At 32.9% G+C, this 8,648-nt stretch overlaps 2 pseudogenes; both read left to right on the forward strand.

Moving 5' to 3' along the window:
- Positions 1–987, forward strand: LOC109135527 (uncharacterized; annotated as a pseudogene).
- LOC104900396 (probable sesquiterpene synthase) overlaps positions 957–8,648 on the forward strand; it is a 26,765-nt pseudogene continuing 19,073 nt past the window's right edge.

Genomic DNA, 8,648 nt, shown 5'->3' on the forward strand with positions numbered 1-8,648 from the left:
ATGAAACTAGACCAGTTGGTGAAATTCTCAGAGTGGATACTAAGCGTTGGAGATGTAAATGCTGGCGGTCCTAATGATGGTGAAGCCGTCATCGAGATTGCAAAAGATATCCTTATAGATCCCGGGGCCGATCCGATTTTAGCAATTGTTGAAAGCACGTATCCAGACCTACAGGAACATATTTGGGAAGCTAAATATTTCCAAGAAAGAGCTATTTTGGCTCCAACAAATGAGATAGTGGAGATCGTAAATGATAATGTTCTATCTACTATTCCAGGAGAAGAGAAAGTCTATTTGAGTTCGGATGCTATAAGCAAAGAGGAAGGAAACTTTGGAGTCCACGAAATATACTCCACTGAATTCCTCAATACAATAAAATACTCTGGTCTCCCAAATCATAGCATACGATTAAAGGTTGGTGCGCCCGTTATGCTTCTACGCAATATTGATCAAACATCTGGATTATGTAATGGCACGAGGTTAGTCGTCAATCATTTAGGTAATCGTGTTATTGAAGCTACTGTTATTTCCGGAAGTAATGTGGGTGCAAAAGTTTTTATCCAAGAATGACATTGACGCCGTCAGACTCCACCAAGTTTCCTATCAGATTTCAGAGACGTCAATTTCCTTTAATGGTTTGTTTTGCTATGACTATAAATAAAAGTCAAGGACAATCTTTGTCTCATGTAGGTCTGTATCTCTCGAGACCTGTTTTTAGCCACAGCCAATTTTATGTTGCTGTTTCCAGAGTTACGAGCAAAAAAGGTCTGAAGATACTTCCTTTTGACAAAGAACACGGAGTGCGTACAAGTACAACAAACGTAGTTTACAAGGAAGTGTTTTCAAACATATAGATTGCGTTAAAAAATCATTTCTGTAAATAACGTTTTGATGCCTTCATATATGATTAGTTAAATATGTTTCGGTATTTTGATTCTTTTTATTGATCATTAGTTATGCTATCAAGCAATTAACTCCCGTGCATCATGCACGGGTCCTAAAACTAGTTAATAGTTGAAACTATAGAAGACAATCACTCATAATTAAGACCCCAAAGGAGAGTGAAGGATAGTGGGTAAAAACTTCCCTTCTAATTCCAGAAAATCATGACATCGATTCTCATTTCCGCCATTGTGACTCTCTAAAACCAAAAAAAAAAAAAAAAAAAAAATTAGGATCTCGTAACCATTTTTAAGTATAGATAACCTAAGCTTCTAGTTAAAGTTCAAAAGGAGGCGGCTTCAACCTTTTCAGCAGTCTTCTAATAGTAGTTAATAGTTAATACTTAATATAGAGGCGGTTTCAACCTATTCTATTTTTTATGTTTTTGCATCGCTCTCTGTTTCATTTATCTGTAATGTTCTTCGTTTACTTGGTCAGCAGAATTATTAAGAATAATCAGCAGTAGTGCATCACTAGATCACTACACCAGTAAAGATATACCACTTCTAGATTTAAGCTCTCTATTCTAAGGCTATATATAACCTAGTTGGTTAGAGCTAATTGACAGCATTTCAAGAAGCATTTTTAAAACTATAGAAAGTACATTAGGAATCTAGAGTAAGATTCTATACAAGGATCATTTATCTACTCTTATTTCTTCCCAAAATAACACAGAAGCAAAAACTGTTCGTCCACTTGCAAACTTTCACCCCGACATTTGGGCAGACGCATTCTCTAATTACACTCCCCTTGATGAGGTATTAGTTTTTGCCTTCATAGAGTAATATGACAATATTACTTTATAGTTTCTGTGATCTTAAGGAAAAATAGTCATATGTATTCTTAATTTCTTTTCTTAAAGTTTTAGGCATTCTAGGTTTTTTTTTCCCATATGCAAAATTACGCTTATAAACAACCCTAATATATAATGGTCGATTAATATAAGGTAAATTCAATTTTTTAGAAACTTTCATGTACTATGCGGGGATTCGACAATTCTTTTACCATGACTCAGGTTTTAAGTTGATCTAGTGGAATGGTGTTGAATCCTATTGATTACCACATGTAAGTGTTTTATATTGGAGAAAGAGGATAGAGACTAAACCACTTTATAAGCTTAAGATGGAACCTCCTTGGGCTTGTAAGTGCGCTAAACTCTCCTCCTCTTTATTGGGTTACCCAGACCCATTTCATATAATCTGAAAATTAACCTGGTATCAGAGCCGCCGAGGTTGTGGATCTCTTTTAAATTGGGCATTTAATCAAGCAACTGGATAATTGATTTTAGGATGGAACCTCATTGGGCTTGTAAGTGGGCTAAACTCTCCTCCTCCTTATTGGGCTACCCAGACCCATTTTATATAATATGAAAATTAACAATTAGAGGTCTCGGGGACACCTTTTCATTTTATGATATTTCTTGCGTGAATTATATCATCAATTTCATAAATACTTTACAATACTAACGCTATAATTTATAAATATTGTGTATGCATGCATATTGTACAAGTATAATACAAATTGCGCATGTCAGTATGTGTATATGTATATTATACGTCATCACATATACACAGGCGATATAATTCATAGATATTGTCTACGAGCTAATTATATCAAATTTTACTATTATAACTAACACATAGGTATTGTACTACTTGGTACTTGGTAGGCTACTCAAATTCAAAAAGAGCAAGAACTAAGCTTGTACAAAGAGGAAGTTCGGAAAGAGCTAATTGTGCCTGTTGTTAATGATCCAAAAGAAAGACTTCTCCTCCTTGATGCAATTGAAAGACTTGGAGTGGCTTATCATTTTGAGAAAGAAATTGAGACCAACTTTCAAGAATTCCACAAAAATTGTGTTGGTGCTTACTATAAGGATGATCTTCACTTTGTTTCTCTGTGGTTTCGCCTATTGAGGCAACATGGTTTTTGTGTATCATGTGGTAAGTTAAATATAGAGACTCAAAGCTTTACGCAAGAATTAAGAAACATATAATTCCGATATTAACAATCCTCTATCATATAACATACTTCATCTGTTCTTTATTGATTGTAATAACTGGATTGTACCCTTATTCACACATAATCCCTACCACCATCATCGAAGTTCACGTACGTACTGAAAAGTATGGTCATGTGAGCTTTTGTTAATTTTGTTTCGATATATACTATGAAAATATCGAATATTATTTATTTAGGAAAACATAATTAAATATATAAATAGTTAAAGTCGTGTATTATATTGGCAAGCGTGTAAGTCCAAGTTTTACAATTACGAAAGAACTAAAGAATTATCAATATAATGTCATATAATTGAGTGAACTTATCTTGATTGTTGGATGAAGTTAATCGAGCGCTCTGAATTTATTCTTACTTCTCATAAATATTAACAACAATTGCTTTTCCCTAAAACTTGATCTGTTGAAGTTATACTACTCGACTACATATAAATTAATTTCTTTTCATTCTTAGAGAATATCTTAATTAATCAATTGGTGTATTGAAGCAGATGTCTTTGACAAGTTTAAGCATGAGAATGGAAGCTTCATGGACACCTTAAGTACTGACGTGCAAGGGCTTTTAAGTTTCTTTGAAGCCTCACATCTCAGATTACATGGAGAGGATGTCCTCGATGAAGCCCTTGTTTTTACTACCACTCATTTAACAACCTTAGCTTCAAGTTTGAGATCTCCATTATCTGAACAAATAAGTCATGCCTTGAAGCGACCCCTCTACAAATGCGCTCCTAGGCTGGTAGCTAAGTATCAAATTAGCGTTTATGAGTCAGATACTTCACATCATAAAGCTTTGCTAAAGCTTGCAAATTAGATTTCAACTTGCTCCAAGTACTCCATAAAAAGGAGTTAAGCGATCTTATTGGGTAATTACTTTGATGTTTGAATTCTTTCCATTATTAAGCATGAGTATGATAAGTGCATATATAGTCCTAGAAATATAGAAGTATAGTTTTTAAATTTCTACTTTCACAACAGCATACTTGACTAATATCTTTTCTTCAACTATCAAACTGTTTTAAAATATGTAAGATTCATTCAGTAAGTTCACCCAAACTAATAAGTTATGTGGCAGTGATTCCAACACATGAAAAAAAAAGATTTTACAAAAATTTAACAACAAAATTTTCATAAGGTACTCTTGTATCTTCTTATCTTTTCTGCTTGGATGGTGTGCGTTTGCCGATGCAGTTCTTTATCCTCATATATCTTTCATTACAAATTAGTAAAACTTATAACAAATGAATATTAGTAAAATACTCATGAGACAAAAACTCCACATGACTAAATTTTTGCTTATATATTGAGAAAAATTGAAAAGATTATCTCTATTTGTGATTTGTAATGAATATTATCGAGATTACAAGTGAGAAAGATAAAAAGCTAAAAGGAGAATAATTATTTGTAAGAAATAAAATGTCAATTTCTTTCTCAACTATATAGTTTTGATGTAAAAAATATGCAGCAAAACCAATTTAATACACATGTAGACCGGTAAATCGAAACATTAAAAGGATAAAAAATAGAACAATTTTACAATGGCTATAATATTAGATTTTTTTGAAAGAGAAATTTGATTAATTGAATTTATAATATTAGATCAACACTATTTATTAAGTTAACTTTATAATTAAACAATTGTTATCCCCTAAAAAAAAACTATTGTTGAAATTTACACATTAAGAAATTTTTATATAATAATTCGATTAATATATATTCCACATATCTTTGTTAATGGTGATAACAAAATATCTAAAGAAAGAAAGGAACAATAATCCAAAAGAAATTAAAGAAGATGACTCACTTACTAATAGTCAAAGACAATTTATTTTCATTTTTATAAATTAAAAGTAACCTTTTCCATTTTTCTAAGTTTTTAAGGTTCAATTAAATCAATAAGCAAGATTAGTCTATAAAATAAAGGAGTATAATATAATTATAATGGCTATAATTTTTATTGTAGCCATTGAATAATCATCCTAAAAAAATATGTACAAACCTAATGAAATTTTGGGTGGAATTGGCTGACAGTTCTTACATAACTCCATCAATCCGTATTGTTATATTATATAGACCAACCATACTCATTATGGAGGGTAATAGCTTCTTCTTCCCTTCCTTTTCATGATCACAACAAAACTACATCATCCTCTTGCAACCATCTCAATTGATTCATTTTTAGAGTGCTTTATCTTTTATTACTCCTTAATTCATTACCTTCACGGCTCGTTTGTTAATTGGTTATAAACGATGGTAATGAGAATGATTTTGTGCGTAAATTTGTGAAGAATTATTATTGTTCATTCCCATGGTAATGCTAATTTATCCTAAAGTGTCCACTTCCTTCTTGAATTTTCATTCCCATCCAATACCACCTTGTAGGTAGTAATGAAAATTGCTTCTCCTTGGAGACAAAATACAAGTTTAGGAGTGAGATTGCTTGCTCATGGAGAAAAATGCCTCCCTCATGGAGATTTTAAGGGTGTTTTATTTCCTAATAAAATTACACTTAAAATTCATTCTCATTACCACAATTTATTAACGATTACCAAACGGGCCGTCATTTCCAAGCATGCCCAACAGGAATAGAGCAATAGACATTACTCTCGTTTAGCTAGCATATACTATTATACTATTACATAGCATCTCTTATTGAATGTTATTATTGAGCGGTGGTCAAGAAACCTAGATTTCCCAGGGAAATTCCCCTTTGCAAGGGATAGAGTGGCGGAGAGCTACTATTGGACGTTGGGAGTGTGCTTTGAACCCAAATATGCATATGCTCGATCTGTTGTCAACAAATTCTCTAACATAATGACTGTGATGGATGACATATATGATTCATATGGCAACATTGAGGAGCTGGAACCTTTCACCGAAGCAATATTAGGGTAAGTGAAACATAGTACATCTTTACTAGAGATGACAATGGATCTTGGACCCGTCCCAGATCCGTAGATCCAAATCCGTTTTGAAGGATCTGGATCTTAGCATTTTGGACCCTGCGGATCTGGGTCGGATCCGGATCCCACACAAAAATGGATCTGGATCTTATGAAGAGGATCCTGATCCGACCTGTAGATTCGTTTCTTATAGTTTGAATATTATAATTTTTAATTAGTAACTTAAGGCTACTGTTTATCTCATTCTCATACAAGATTGAATATTTTAAATGTTGGGATGTTGCTATATTGTAGTTTGGTAAATGTTATAATAATTATATCATTTAGTGATAAGATATTGACAAATATTTGTACAACTTTTTGGAGAAACAGTCAGATCCAGATCCGTAGAACCGTGGATATAGTGGATCCGGATCTGGGTATTGCCTTTTGAGATCCGTAGGATCCGATCCAGATCTGGGTACAGGCTCAAAAAACGGATCCGAATCTGGTAGTACCAAGATCCAGTCCAGATCCGGTCCGTTGCCGTCCCTAATCTTTAGTTCTCGATTTAGATGAGTAAGAGAGAACTTTTAGTTTACGGAAACAAAAAAGAGAACTCTTCATGTTAATAAGTAGGTATGTGTGTGTGTGTGAATTTATTAGAAAACTTATGTGGTTGAATTTCAGGTGGAACAATGGTTGTGTAAGTCAACTACCAGACTGCATGAAATCTATGTACCGAATTCTGCTCGATACTTGCCACGAGCTTGAAGAAGAGTTAGCTACAGAAGGAAGATCATATGCTGTTCATTATCTCCAAAATGAAGTACGTTATCCTTTTGTCAAAACAAAATTAATTTGATCCTCTCCTATATAAAATTACGCTTAAATCAACCCAAATTATTTTGTAGTATAATATTCCTTCCGTCTCTTTTTGTTTATTCGTATTAACATATCTACGAATACCAAGAAAGATGCAAGGTGTTAATGATGTAATTTTCATGTGGTGGTTGAAGGGGTAAGGAGAGAGATAACTAATTAAGATTGGTGATATAAATAGTGAGTAGTTGGTGGGACCAAAGTTGGAATAGTGGGGGTTTAATAGTGAAATTCCAATAAAACAAATAAAATAGAGCAGATAAAAACAAGAAATAGACATAAAAACTCTTTTGCGCCTGTTTTGCTGGCAAAAATGACATAGGCCTAATGACATATTTGCCCTATTCTATGAAGAGCACTTGTTTCAGTGTTTGTATATAAGAGGACTATGTCATATAACAACATCTCATAGAAAATTTAAGAGCACTTGTTCCCATTCTAGCTCCCTGTTGCTAAACAAAGTAGGAGGAAGAAAAATACAATTTTATAGCTTTACGTCCAATTCATAAGGAAACTTTCAAACACTGAAAAGTGGGGATTTATACTCAAAAGCATAAATCCACACAAACACTTCAAATATGGGGTTGAAGTCTTGATGAGAATTAAACTCCCGATCATGAGGTTGGGAGGTGGGAGTTCCAATCATTGGGCTCCAACATGATTCTCAAAGCTATATGTCTATGATACTCCCTCCGTCCCATAATATAAGTCCTGATTCTATTTTTACGCGGGAATTAAGGTAAAGTGGAATCTTGTTTTATTTTGGATAAAAAATATTCATTTTTATTGGGAAACACTTACATTATTATATCTTTGTAACAAAAAATAAAAACTGAACATTAATGTTGCATGGTTTAATGTGTAGAGGAGTTTAATAGGGTAGAAGATTCCAATTTGTCATTAATTATAGTGCATTGGAAGCTGAAATTATGAGGGCATTTTGAGAATAAAATTATTTTCATGAGGGTATTTTGGGCATAATTATTGATTGAAAATAGAAATAGGACTTATATATTGGGACACTTTATAAGGAAACAGGACTTATATTATGGGACGGAGGGAGTAGTAAACTTAGCTTAATCTTTACTGAACTCTTGTTTTGTTTGAAATAGATAAAAATTAATTGCCAAGCCTACTTACGCGAAGCTAGATGGTGTCATGAAAAGTATATCCCAGCATATGACGTGTACCTCAAGAATGCAATTATAAGTGTCACCTACCGTATTATGGTTATGGCAACTTACCAAGGCATGGGAGAAATTGCAAGTAAAGAAGCCCTTGAATGGCTCAGCCAGAAATCAAAGGCCATGAAAGCCTCATCCATTTTTTCCAGGATCATAAATGATATGGCTGGACATAAGGTATATATGCATGTTTCCATTATGCTTGATTGCTTGTCTAAAAGTTATATAAATTTCATCTTTTCTTTTCTTTTCTTTCTTGTAATTAACCTTTCGACTTTTACGCTTTCATATAATTGATTATCCTTGACCAAATTTGTTTTCTAATGGAAATTGATGAGTACATTGTAAAATTTGTCTACAATAATAAATAACTTATATTAATTGTTAATACAATTAATTAAAGTCACAATTATCTGTTGGAGAGTGTCAAAATTTTTAGTGATGAAATTTAGGAAATATGAAAACGAGGTTTAGTTTTGATTCATAATTGATAGTTTTTAGAGTAGAGAGGAGATTAAATAATATATGGAGAAGTTTTGCATTAAACTTGCTCAATTAATCTCAATACAATAAGTGTCTTTTATAGGCTTACAATAAAAAGTAACTAACCTAAAAGTTAGCCACACTACTAAGTAGTGGAAAACATGTCCTACACCATATCCTCCATAACTATTATTCACTAATCACATTTTAATTATAAAATAAATTACCCACTAACTTACTACTAGCCACTAATCCAAATT

The sequence above is a fragment of the Beta vulgaris genome, chromosome 7 (genome assembly GCF_026745355.1).
Source record: "Beta vulgaris subsp. vulgaris cultivar EL10 chromosome 7, EL10.2, whole genome shotgun sequence".
Lineage (NCBI taxonomy): Eukaryota > Viridiplantae > Streptophyta > Magnoliopsida > Caryophyllales > Amaranthaceae > Beta > Beta vulgaris.